This window comes from Oxyura jamaicensis, chromosome 18 (genome assembly GCF_011077185.1).
Source record: "Oxyura jamaicensis isolate SHBP4307 breed ruddy duck chromosome 18, BPBGC_Ojam_1.0, whole genome shotgun sequence".
Classification (NCBI taxonomy): Eukaryota; Metazoa; Chordata; class Aves; order Anseriformes; family Anatidae; genus Oxyura; species Oxyura jamaicensis.
This window is the reverse complement of record NC_048910.1, coordinates 4,581,695-4,594,769: the sequence shown is the minus strand read 5'-3', so window position 1 is coordinate 4,594,769 and position 13,075 is coordinate 4,581,695. Positions and strand designations below refer to the sequence as shown.

Sequence of the window (13,075 nt, the reverse complement as noted above, 5' to 3'; positions counted from 1 at the left end):
CAAATAGTTTTTTCTGAGTGAGTTTCCCAGAGACAGCCCCTTCATTGGAAGTTTTTTGTTTAGAACAAAGAGTTTGTCTACCTGATAGCGAAGCCCAGGCTGACACAGAATCTGAAGCAAACTCTTTTTACGCAGCTTAAACTCAACAGATTTTTTATGTCTCCAGGGCCATCGTGCATTAATGCCATATATGAAAAAACCTAGATTTAAATTATTCAGAAACACAAAGAAAGTAGTTCCAGCAGCTTTCAGGCCATCTTCCTCTCAAATCTTCAAGGAAATGCCTTAAATAAAAGCAAACTAAATTCTGACTGGGTTTCTGCAATCATTTTGCAGCAGCTAAGATGAAGCCAAAAAAAAGCTCGGCTCAATTTGTTGAACGCAGCCTGGCAGAAAACCTCTTTTGTGAGAGGGCTGCAGCCCCAGCAGCTCCATTAGCGGCCGTGCATTCCCGAGGAAGCTTTTCCCTGCTCCTTGCGATGCAACTCTGGCCTCTTTAAAAGACCGAAGCAACCAAGTTCGGTAAAATGACGGCGAACGGGAAAAAAAAGCACCGAGCGGCGCCGATCCATCTGCCGGCGCGCGTGGGGCGGCAGCAGCGGTGCCGCTGTGCGGAGCGGGGCTGCTGTGTTTGTTGTTTGGGATGACAGCTCCTGCTCCCGCAGCCTGTCACCATAGCAACTTTCGGTAGGAACTCACAATGCACCCAAACGAACTCCCAGCTAAATTAACTTATTGCATGTCACCAGTGAGGAATGACTGTTCAGAGGTAATTTTCTGTACTAATATGTAATGGAGTTAACTCTCTAAATTGAATTAAATTAATTAAATGCCACTCCCAGTAAATCAGATTCTATTACATGAATGTTAAAAGAAATTAAAGATGTTTTAATAAAGATTACTAATAATAACTTAATATTATTACTTCATTTTAATTCAAAAATTCTGAGTTTATTTTAGACACGTCTTCCCCTTACTAGGAAGGAATACCTAATTATACCACATGCATTTATGTGCATATGTGCACAGATTTAATTCATATTATGTGCACATATTTATTTCATATACTTGTACTTAGACTTATCCAAAGGAAATTGGACCAGCATTGTATGGACTGTTCACCTGTGAAATATTGCTTGGTTTAACATGTGAAATCCTAAGCTTTTCTTTCCCTGCACACACTTTGATCATTGTTGATAACACTTGATAATTCTCCAAGCCTTCAAAGGTTGTGTCCAGCTTCTATAAAGTTTTATTTCTGCTGAAAACATTTTGCAACAAGTCCAAGTGCAGAAAAAGAGGAAAATATCCTGGGTGTCTGGGCAGGCCACAGAAACAACAGGTCTATAATGGCTTTACAGAGCTACCTATTATTGTATTAACTCTGTTTTTTAATATGCTGCTTCCTGCACGGTAGAGTAGGGCAGTCAGCAGGGAGACAAATCCAAGATGCCTCCTTCACCCTGTGTCAGTAAGGGGCAGGCTGTAACTGCCAGCTGATGGTGCTCATGCTGGCTGACCCTGGTGTTATCCTCAGCTCGTATTAAATACTCACCAAAATACTCTGGGTCAGAATTTCCAAGCGCCATTTAAGCATTCCTCCTACAATGGGTGAGCAGGCAGCTGCGACAGCAGGGGGAGCACAGGGCTCCAGATCTGCCACCCCCAGGGGACAATGACGGGAGGACAATGACGCAGCCCCTGTGGCCCCCAGAGCAGGCTCGGTTCGGGTTCTGCTCAGCACCCAGAGGGAAGTCAGCGCTGCCATGAAAAGAACACTGTGTAAAATACAGCAAGTGTTTTATGACATGTTCTGGATTGCAATTAAAAAACAGCCATAAGAACAGATGTGCAAAGCATGGGTGCAGTAATGCAGTGACCATTTAACGGATTGGAAAGTTGTAACCTTGAATAAAATACTGCCTAGGTCCCACGTATCAGTAAAATGAGATTATGGATTTAGGTTTCCATTGTTATTATGTGTCTGATTTATTATCCACAAACTTTAAGTTAGAATTAGACTTTGCTTTATCTTACATACAAGAAAGTAGTAGCTAAGGACCTTCACTGCACTATACAGGGGAAATTTCACAAAGAGAGGCACTGGGCAGAGCTACGGGGAAGCTGTGCAGCAAACAGCACGTGGTACTGCCAAGGCAAGAGAGATTTCTGAGATGTATACTGCAAGAAAGGTGAGACAGGGACATGAGTCCTGGGGCTTGCTGTTTGGCAAAGGAGGAAAAAGGTAAAGAATGGGACCCCTGGTTCTGGTTCCCCTTTTCTTGGGAAGGAAAAAGTACATCGGAGCTAAACAACTGAGGCAACTGGAGATGATCTCCAAGATTTGATTTCCCACCATGACTACTGCACAAGATTAGAAAGAACTACAGAACAAAGAAAAAAATTAAATCACGACTCTCGGAAGATGGCAGATAGTAAAGTATGAATTAACATGGAGCCCATGTCAGAAACATAGCACTGGATATACTGTTTTCTTTCTGTTTCATTCAGAAGACTTTCTCTTGTTGAGGAGAGATGCCAGACAGAAGGGAAGAGAAGGGCCTCCCTCAAACGTGCATGAGAAGGACTTGGAAGAGGGCTGGGTTGGCCCACCACCTCCAGCACCACCAGGAAGCCTTCTCAACTTCTGCCAGTCGGGCCTAAACAACTGCAGTGTGAGCTGCTGGGAATTAAAGCAAATTATATATTTAAATGCCTACTTCAGAGGTCTAGCCTCAGAGAGCAAACGGTTAGAGAACAAAGAGGAAAAAGGGGGAAAGGAGTTGGAAGAAGAAACTCCGCGTTATCAATTCAAGATGCTTACGGAATTAGAGAAGAAGCCACCTGAAATCTGGGAGCTCCTTAATGCAAGCTGAGTTCAGAGAGAAATAACTGAGCTACAAGAACCAGCAGCAGCACTGCTATGAGGCAGTTCAGATTACAGAGCTGAATGCTGGACTCAGCTTGAAAGGCATAAAAAAGCCTCGGATTTTCCTTGTAAACAGCAGTAGTAAAATTATAGTTATATAGCTTAACTCAGGCGTTACTTAATAATCCCCCAATTACAGATATTGTATTTAAAAATAATTCTAGACTAAGGGGAAGGATTTCTAGGAGAGAAACACAAATGACTATGGTTTGAAAAATGGCTTGAAAACACCAGCACGAAGAAAGGCTGCACGAACGGTCGAGTCAAAAAGAGGATACACAAAAGGCTGCTGCGGGGAGGGGAAGGCCTGCTCTGCACTTACCGGCAAATCAGACAAGAATGGGCTTAAATTACAGGAAAGACTGTCCAGGCTGAGCCCGAGACTACTTTCCAACAATAAACAAAATGTCTTTCAAGAACATCTGTCAGGCCTGTCTGACAGCGCGGACATGGGTAAGACAATCCCTTCTTGTTTGTCTACAGGGCTGTAGCTAGTCCTGCGAGCCTAACGCTTCAGTGTGAAATTTGGAGTTTTTATCGGAGTTGAGGACTTGTCGATTCTGGAGCTTTGTAACCTGTACACTTCAAAACTGTCCTGGGACAGCCTGCACAGCCTTGGAGAGGACAAAGGTCTGGCTCCGTATGGACTGCTGGAAAAAAAAAAAAAAAAAAAAAAAAAGAAAAGCAGCCAAATCCGAAGTTATGTCAGAAGTGTTAAGGGCATCCTGAAAATGGGAGGATGGATCGTCAGGAAGCTCTGTGATGTGAGGGGAGAATTACTACTGCCAACAAGGAAGAGGCAATCAAGAGCTGGAACCATTCCTCGGGTTCAGCTGGGCCCCTTGGGCAAGCAGCAATAGTTGTCGACATGCTCGGGGCAGCTGAGGAGTGCCAAAAGCATTTGGTGTTGCTGTTAAACACAGGTCCCACAAGGCTGCTGAGTGTCAGCCACTGCTGCCGTGCCTCAAAAGCTAGGGCAGGATGCTTAGTAAGGACGTTACCTCCTCTCCTGGTGATCTCGGACCTGCAATCAGGCGCGTGAGTAAGCACCTTCAGGAAGCTAATGCACACTGCGCTGCCTAAACCTGTTCAAGAAGAACCGGAATGATCGGATGCACAACGCAAACACGGCCAGAATGCTTCCGAGCATTTACCGAAGCGTGAGCTGGTTAAACAGACATTTTAAGTAGTCGTGCAGAATTTGTAAAGTATGGGCTACCATCTCTAACGACTCAGGAAAAGCATTAAAATAATCTAGCAAAACACAAGGAAGTCAGGAGGCAGACCGGATTCTCAGTGCAGAGGAATGTCAACACCAGATAGCCAGCAGGAGAACACAAGGTCCCTCAAGCCAGAGGCTCCACGCTTTGTAAAACAATCAAAACACTTCTGCATTTCCTTCATTTTCCCAAAATAACCCTCTCCAGCATCTGCAGAGTAACTACCTTAAGAATGCGCACTGGTGTCACAACAGAAAGCTGGTTTTGTCCTTCCCAAGGAATGGACCAAGAAACCTTGGAAAGCTGGTGTATGCCTCAAAACAGTCTGGCATCCCGTGGACCGAACTGAGCCAAGACATTTGCTCTCGCCCGACGAACGTTCCTTCAAGCTTATGGCTTGCAGATCAGTCCATGGGATACGCGCCTCCTCCATGCAGTAGCATGATCATCTATCAATAGAAAGTAGCCATCGCATTGCAGTTAAAAGAAAGCTGGCAGGTTTTTATGGAGAAGACATCACAGCAGCTGAGTGTTTCCCAGGAAAGAGTGACCTAAATGAGATAGTCCTCGAGGCAGACGAGAAACTGCCTTTATATACGCACATCTTTAAATAAGGCTAAAAGCTAATGACAGACTTTAGTTCAGAAGGTGCAAGAGAACCAAAACAAGAAAATAGGAAAGCAGAGCCATAATGCCACTTGCAAGAAAACACATCTCAGGCTGCTCGGGAGGTAAGAAAACTAAGAGATGCAGGGTGTTCCTGGTTCATGCTTCTCAGCAAACACAGAACAGAGTGATGGCATGTCAAAATGAGAAGTGCATCTGCTCTCTAGTACCAGGGCATATATGGCCTGGTGGATAAGAAATCTCAGACAACTTTCTATTTAAAATTGGTGAATGCATATTTGATAAGCAGACTGATAAAGAACAGAATGCATGCTATTGTCTGAACTGTTGTGACGCCCGAAAGTGCAAGTTTGACTGTCTCACAGTCTACACGCTTAAATATATTACATTAGGCAATGCCCATTATGGAAAGAGAGGTCTATGGCTGAGTATGGAAGTACACACAGTGGGCAGATAAATAATCATAAAACAGCATGCAGTTTGATCATAACAGCCACTATTATCATTGTGTAGCTGTGCTAAAATTGATATTTTCGAATGTACAGTTATCAACAACTGTATTGGCAGTTGTGTTTTTCAGAAAGCAAGTCAGGGATTTATCTGAGAGGCATTAGCACCAAGGGGCACCCAGAGAATTAGCTCCAGATGAGAAAAGCCAAGCTGGTGTTACCACATTTGTTCTTCGTCTCTTCACAGGGTACTCTTACCATGTCCAGATTTGAAATTTATCAGGCAATGGACATTGTAAAGAGAAATCTGATGAAAGCATGTGGCCTTACTGCCTTCAAACAGCACAATGCTTACAGCGTTTGAAAAATACTTTCATTTGTGTCTAGTGTCTGAAAGCTCTCATTTTCACATTGTTTTAAAAATAAACATACACAGGTAGGGCTGTTACCATCTCAAATCTGATAAGCCCAGGTCACTTTCTAACTGAGGAAACTGAGAAAAGGCAAACCACAAAGAGTAGATAAATACTCTGCCTATATTTATAAAATAAGCACATGCCTAAATTTCCATGATGGGGAACTACAGCAGGCTGTATAAAGCAGGGGGTATAAGCACTGTCTCTGAGGAGTACCAACACTATCATGGACCTCTGACTCGAGCTCTTACCCACTTTCCTGTGCCCAGCTGAGGAACCTGAGGAGCCTTCCAAGGCAACCACCGAATGAGACTGGAGGTGCTTACTTGAGCTATAAGGAAAAGATGCAACTCTGCAAAGAAGCTGAAGCACTTCACTTCTTCAGAGGTTAGCTGTCCTGTAAATCCTGCTCAGGACAGGAGCACATTAGGAAGAATATAGTTTCTGCTTTATTTTCAAATAACCCTGGAGTTTTGTGTTTGTTTTCTTCTTTAAAAAGAGAACTACTTTTTGCCAAAATCCTGTACCACTTGTTTTGGTGCCTCATTGTCTGAAAATGGTGTTTATTTGAATGCTGAAGAGTCTATAACTTCACAAGAGCTATAGAAGACCTAAAGCTTCAGAGCTGTCCTTGACTGCAGGGTTCAGGGTATCAAGCTTTGACATACTCTCCTGCCAAAAGACACCAATGCTCCTGCCACAATTAGTCTCTAGACTACAAAACCAGCAAGGCCAATACAAATAATGCTCACAAGCAAAACAGAGCTTGTAATAAAGATTATCCACACACTTACTTGCTACCCTAAATTCTTCTCCTTCACTTCATAATGGCTGAGCTGAACTAAGATACTCATGGTGTTTTCTCACTGAACTATCACCTCCAGAAACGCAAGATGGCTCATCACAGCTATCCCACATGAAACAAAAAACAAGAAACCAAGATTTTATTATTATTATTATTTTATTATTCTCTATGAGTTAACTTCAAGTCTCCACAGTCATTCTCCATACTTAGTCTTCTTCTATATGCAAATTTCTCCTCCTAATGCACTCCCACCTTTATAGCATTTTCTACTCTTTTGAACCAGTGTTACGGCAGGGACTCTACAAATTATCTTCACATTCTGTTCTTTGTAGATTGTAAAATTGTAATTACTTCTCTATCAGAGAACTGCTACCTCAGTCAGCTGTGAGAACAAATTCATGTTTGTTTAAAGATTCTTATAATAGCAAAACAACACAATGATAACATTTATCAAAAGGAAAACATATTTATGTTATAAAGCCTTAGCGTGCAGCACCGGGTTATCATTAGGTTATCAAATGACTGCGTATTACGATCTAATTGAAGAACTTATTACAGTGCTCCCCTTCCTTCTGCAATGATGATTTATGGCACATTTTGTCACTACAATGTTAAAGCGTTCAGTACAAACACAGCACTTAACTAACAAGATGGCAGAGGCAGATATTCAAGTATAAGCTATAAATACTCAAATGAATCAGAGGTTTTAAGTCTGTTGTAAATCATACCTGATTTGTAGGCTGAAACATTTCCTAATCTTGTATAAAAACCTCTGCTGGCCCCTATAATATGACACAAACTAGAAAAATTCAAAGCTTAAAAACAAAACAAAAGACTAATTGTGTTACATACAGTCATACTTCTACTTAGAAGTTCTGGTGAGGTTCTCCAAAAAGCCTACACTTTCTTATTTCCTATGGAACCGCCCTCAAATATGGGTAACAGCCAGAAAGTGGCTGTTAACTTACATAAAACTGCATTTCTGCAGAAACAGATCTGAATGTACGTTGAAGGAAGGTAATTCCCATCCAAACCAACGCGAACAGAGAACATTAAAACAGCACATTTGGGCAGGAGTAAGTAAAGAATCGATTCTAAACAATGCAACAATCTACATGTCTGATTTTCAAATGAAAATACCAAGCTTAGAAAAAAGGCATGCCACTACTTCTGCCATCAAAACAGAAATGCCAGAGCAGGGGACATGTTCTCGTATGTTTCCACCTACTCTTTTTCCCTTTTAACTTCCATTTATGATACAGGTGATCTTGTCCCTCCAGTGAAAATATACTGTATTGCTTGTAGTATAGAAAGCGTTATGCAAATTTAAGAAGCATGTGAAGAAATTATGTCAATATTTGCAACACCACCAGTCTTTTATCAAGCAAATACATACTGTTAAATGTTTTGTCTTAAGTCTTACCCACTTTCCCATTTTCTGCTTGGAAAGCCCACACCCTTCTTCCTGGCTAGATGCCATGAACACACTAAGGACAGACCTACAGGTATCATGAAGATCCTTTATACTGAAGGAAAAATATCTTCCAGACTAACATTCCTAACCAAAGGTTTACCAAAATATTTTCTAGATTCAACTGAAAACGGTAAATAATTAACTCCTTTTCCTTCTACCTGTATAGATTCTACACATACCTTCAAGGTAGGTAATGCTAGAGAATTGGGTAGACACTTTGCCTGCCAATAATCACAGTAGATGTTGGGTAACACAGCATTATTGCCACTTCAGCTATTCTATACTAGCACTTCAGCTTCCATTTAGACTAAGTGCACAGAATTCAGCTGGGAAGGGGGCGAAGCAGTCAGGGACATGGTCACCTGTGTGCTGGCTAAATCTGCAGCAGCTGGCTGGAAGAAAAGCAGGCAGCAGAATGCCTTGACCTCATAGTATTTATCACAATAGCTCTCTATAAAAAGTCTCCTGTAGTTATTAAGTAACAGCCATTTACCGTACTGGGGACTGCTTACTGCACCGTGCAAAACTCTTACTGGTAGTTAGAGCTGAATGTTTTCATTACAAAAGCCTTTCTGTACAAAGTTTCTTCATCAAGTGCATAGAAAATGTCAAGAGTTTACGCATTGAAAATAAACACTAATAGGCTTTGTTCAATGGTCCCGTTCTCAAAAAAAAAAAAATACCATAAAAGAACAGTACCATGGAAGTACAGTGCACAGCGTGCAACACAAACACGCTCATTTCCCACCTCATCTAATTCGGCAGCACTGCTCTCCAGCTGAACAGGAAGACGACTTTAATTTGTTTTCAAGTAATTGAGAAACATCTCAGCTCCTTATCAGTTCTTCTAATCTTTTTTTTCCTTTCACACATTGCCTACAATTGTTGCCAACGGTATATCCATAAAAGATTCAGACTGAAAAAAAAAATACTCCAGCAAACAAAGCGCCAGGAAAAAAAATGGAAACTTCAGAAGCTGTTACGTGGAGAAGAAAGACTTAAAGAGATGGTTCTTTGTTTAACCAGAAAAAATAATTTGTTTAAATAGTCACAAGAGCAACGTAAGGGAGCGCTTCCTATCCCTGCACCTTCAGAAGCAGCCACATACCTTCCCTCTGTTGGTGGAAACCCGTGTTTATTTTGGAAGGGTTTTGTGCTCCGCATCACAAATGCAAACATTCGGCTGGGTTTGAGGCCTCGGAGCAATGGTTAACTGACAACACACCATGTACACACACCCACAGGAAACCTCCTTCCTCCTCACCAGTTTCTCTTTCCTGAGGCCTCACCAGAGACTGAACATGCAACAGCTAGCATCAGTTTACAACAAGACGTAACTACATACACAAAGCACACGAGATGGGACAGTAACTTCGTATTTTCTGTTGTACAAGGGGAAAAAAAAAAAGGAAAATGTAATACTAATACAAGATTTTAAAAGCACCTCGATCACACCATAGCTTTCTAGTACCCAGTAAGCCAACCAAAAAAGCTAATAACCTTTTCTCCCTTTTTTTTCCCCCCCCCCCCCCCCTTTTTTTTTTTTTTAAACCCTAAGTTACCACTTTTTGAGGCAGGATACAGCTTCCCCGACACATCCAGGCTGGTCTCAGTTATTGGAAGGTCAGAGTAAAAAAGTCACATCCATACTGTAAGCAACTACATGTAGTTACATCTTACCTACCACAACCTGAATATGGTAATATTTTGCAAAAGGCTCAGTCCCAGCTCGGCTTTAATCCATGGTCTCAAACACCATGTATATGCAGTAGCTGCTGCCGTCACTTCACCCAGATTTACAGTGTCATCTCATCTTTACAATGAATTCAATTGCTTTGTCCCTCATATAATAAATTAACTAAATTCAGTGATAATCCCTGTGTTGCCTTTGGTTCTAGTAGCATTTGTCATTCGGCCGTGAATACAAAACAAAATACTCAGTGCAGTACTGCATTTATAGCAGCAGCATAGGACACGTAAAGATAACGAACAAAAATCTCACGGAGAAATGCAGTCCCTCAATTTAAAACAAATGAGCTCACAACTATACCTGAACAAACCTGAATTCCTGAATGCTACTTTTAAAAACTTACACTGAACTTTTTGTTTTCAAACAATTAAAACCAGAGCTATCACAACAAAGACAGAAATAGTATCTCACCCAGGAAAGGAGATGGCACTGTGCTTCAATATAACAGAAATCAAGACCCATTGTATTATCATGTGAAAATGAGCTTAATTAGTTACTCTGACAACAAAAACATCTGCCATAGAATTATAATATCAAAAGTCATTACAATACATTATAAAACTGAAACCTCTTTGCACAGAAATGAGTTGATTGATAACACAAAATATGTATTACTTGGAAACAGAAATACTCCATTTAGATAGAAACCCATCATATATCTGAATTTCAAATTTTTCACGTGCTTAAGATTTCAAGAGGCTTAACTACTTCTGCCATCTTCTCTACTGAATGCAAAATCTACTGCTACAAACTACAACACATCTTACAAGGCAGATGCAACAGAATTCAGATTCAAATTTTCTGATTTTACACTTTCTTCATGAGAAAAAGTTTGAAAAGAAAAATAGTTTCGATAAATTGCTTGCCAGTTTCTTCATCGAGCAGTTCAAAGACTAATTTTCTGAATTCAATATCACTGGAGTGAAAATTAATTTCTGCTATATAAATACATAAAAAGCTTTTGAAACATAAGTTGTTTTGCCAATCCCATATGTTAGGCTTGGCTCTTCTCTAATTCCCAGTCTCAGGAATCTGGGAAGCTGTACTTGCCTGTCTGTCACCTAATTATGCAGCAATAAATAAGAGCATGTATTAATGAGTCCAGGACTGTTCTACAGCCCTGAGTTCTGTGTGGTGGCAAAGGACAGGCTAGGAGGGAAAAAAAAAAAAAAAAAAAAAGAAGCCAACAGCTGCAGAAGAGAGGCATTACCTTGGCTCTCTTCCTCACCTTTTTTTAAGGCTGTAGCTTCACCAACATTTCTCCTCGGGCACAGATCTGGTAGCTCACTGCCCCAAATAGGAGAGCATTTTGCTTATTTCTGCTGCTTCCTGGACCCTTCTGCAAACCAATTCAATTCACTTATCAAGAAGACCCACAGAGAAAGAAAAAAAAAAGGTGATGATGGTGGCCATGGGGTAATAGCTTTCTCATGAGTTCACTGTATTGAATTTACTCACTGAATTGAGCTGAATTGTGCATAGAGGAGGAGAGGTATACCCTTGGTGGCAGTTAGCTGTCTTTGAACTATCTAAATGACTACTAGCAACTAAATGGAAAACTACATCTGTCCTGAACATTAGAGGAAAAGGATAACATACATTGTGCTAAGTTGCAGAGATATTTAATCCATATATTTCTGTCAAAAAGTATGTTATCCAGCAAGATCAGCAAAGTAAAAGCTTACGCTGAGAATCCCAACATGAAAGGTCAGCTCCTCCAACCAAGCTTTAGGAATAGAACTATCCTAATAAGATATTCTCTCCTCGTTAAAAGAGAACATAATTAAAATTACAAGCACATTTTTAAGCATGCCTTAAAAATATCAGATGGTTCATAAAACAACAAACATGAATTTACCTTTGGTTTTTTGTTCAGCAGCCTGAAAGAAGAAAAGAAAAAAAAAATCAACTGCTTGTCAATATTCAAAGGGATACCTAGTAATTGTATGGCTGTAGTCCTGACTTTTTTGCAGAAAATGCTTATATAAATCAGGCATTAGTTCTAATTAATGATCAGAGAACGTTAATTTAACTCTAAACCAGGAAGGTAAAAATGGCTATCGCTGTCTGACAAGAGCCAAAGGCACATGCCTACAAGACAGTAAAAAACATGGCAAGCAGTACGACAGGACCCCCACATACCCACCCAGCCTTCCATCATTGAGGTTCAGAGCTGTCCTGAAGTAAACAGGATGTCTGTGACCCTTTTAAAACTCAAGAGAATTCAATTCCATGAATTTGTCCAGTATCCCTTTGAATCCATGTATATTACTAGCTTACAAAGACTAACTACACATTTTGTGACGACCCATCTTTTAAAATCTGTTTCAAATCTACCTGTTTTTCTTTTTGCTTGACATGGAATTTTTATATTGAACAGGAGAGAGCAATTCCCATCCACATCCTAAAGGCCACATAGGATGAAAACTAACTTCATATACATGAAAAAAAAAACAACAAAGGGCAAGAGAATGAAAACCACAGAAAATGTGCAATGGCCTTGGAATCCCCAGCCACTTCAGTATCAGTTTAGCCTAATCCAGTTAACTTTGCATTGAGGTTGCCAAGGAGCACTCACATGATACAGCTGTGGAAGCAGTAATCTACCATCAGTGGATGGTAAGCAGCTTGGGGCTTGCTAATGAACCGTCACAACTACTTTTGCTGAGATCTTTTGACCACAACCTCACTCAAACTCCGTGGGACTGCTGAATTGTGTCAGAATTATTCACAGAAATAAAGGTTGCAAAGTCAGTATCTGTAAGTTACAAGCAAGTGTTAATATATAATTAAAAACAGTAATATAAGCAAACCTTTTTCTGAGCACCTTCCTTCTTTTTCTTTTCTTCCTGCTTTTTCTTTTTCTTTTCTTCCATCAAATGTTCCTCTTCTTGTGTTTCTTGTTCTTTCTCCCTGATGGAATAAAGGTTGGGAAGAGCTTTTCAGTGAGATAAGTTCATCTAAGAAACTAAATAACCCATACTAATGTTGCTGGTTTTCTAACTCTCATGTCTAAAATGAGCTGCTTTTAATGCTCTAATAAAACCATTATGAAAAAGCTGTTCCAAAACTGAAACAAGTAACGAACAGAACAGCAGGGAATGCAAATTAAAAAATAATAGGTTTTACTTGAAACTCCTTTCCTCAATCACTCAAAAGTACTACTTAGTATTAGTAGGTTCTATGGAAAGAAAACCTGAAAAAAGGGAAGAAAAATAGCTAATGCTGGCTTTCTTTAGCTATGATTCACAACGTACCTTAAAGATTATACATGAGTACATTATTTTTGAATTATTTTTCTTTTTTCATTAAATACTTCATTTCTCGTATGTATCAATGTTGTTCTCAAGGGAAAAAACAACTGTAAAACAAGGCCCAGATGAATTCAAATTACTGTATTTTGTT

General features: G+C 40.3%; 1 protein-coding gene across 3 annotated transcripts in view; it reads right to left on the bottom strand.

The window, feature by feature from the left end:
• The window catches only part of TNRC6C (trinucleotide repeat containing adaptor 6C), an 82,493-nt gene extending 69,968 nt beyond the window's left edge, over nucleotides 1-12,525 (bottom strand). For all 3 annotated transcript variants that reach the window (XM_035342103.1, XM_035342107.1, XM_035342104.1), the window contains exons 1-2: nucleotides 12,484-12,525; nucleotides 11,529-11,550 (exon numbers count right to left, since the gene is read on the bottom strand). The gene's annotated coding sequence lies outside the window, so the exon portion shown is untranslated. The remainder of the gene's footprint in view (nucleotides 1-11,528; nucleotides 11,551-12,483) is intronic.
• Nucleotides 12,526-13,075: the final 550 nt, after the last annotated feature.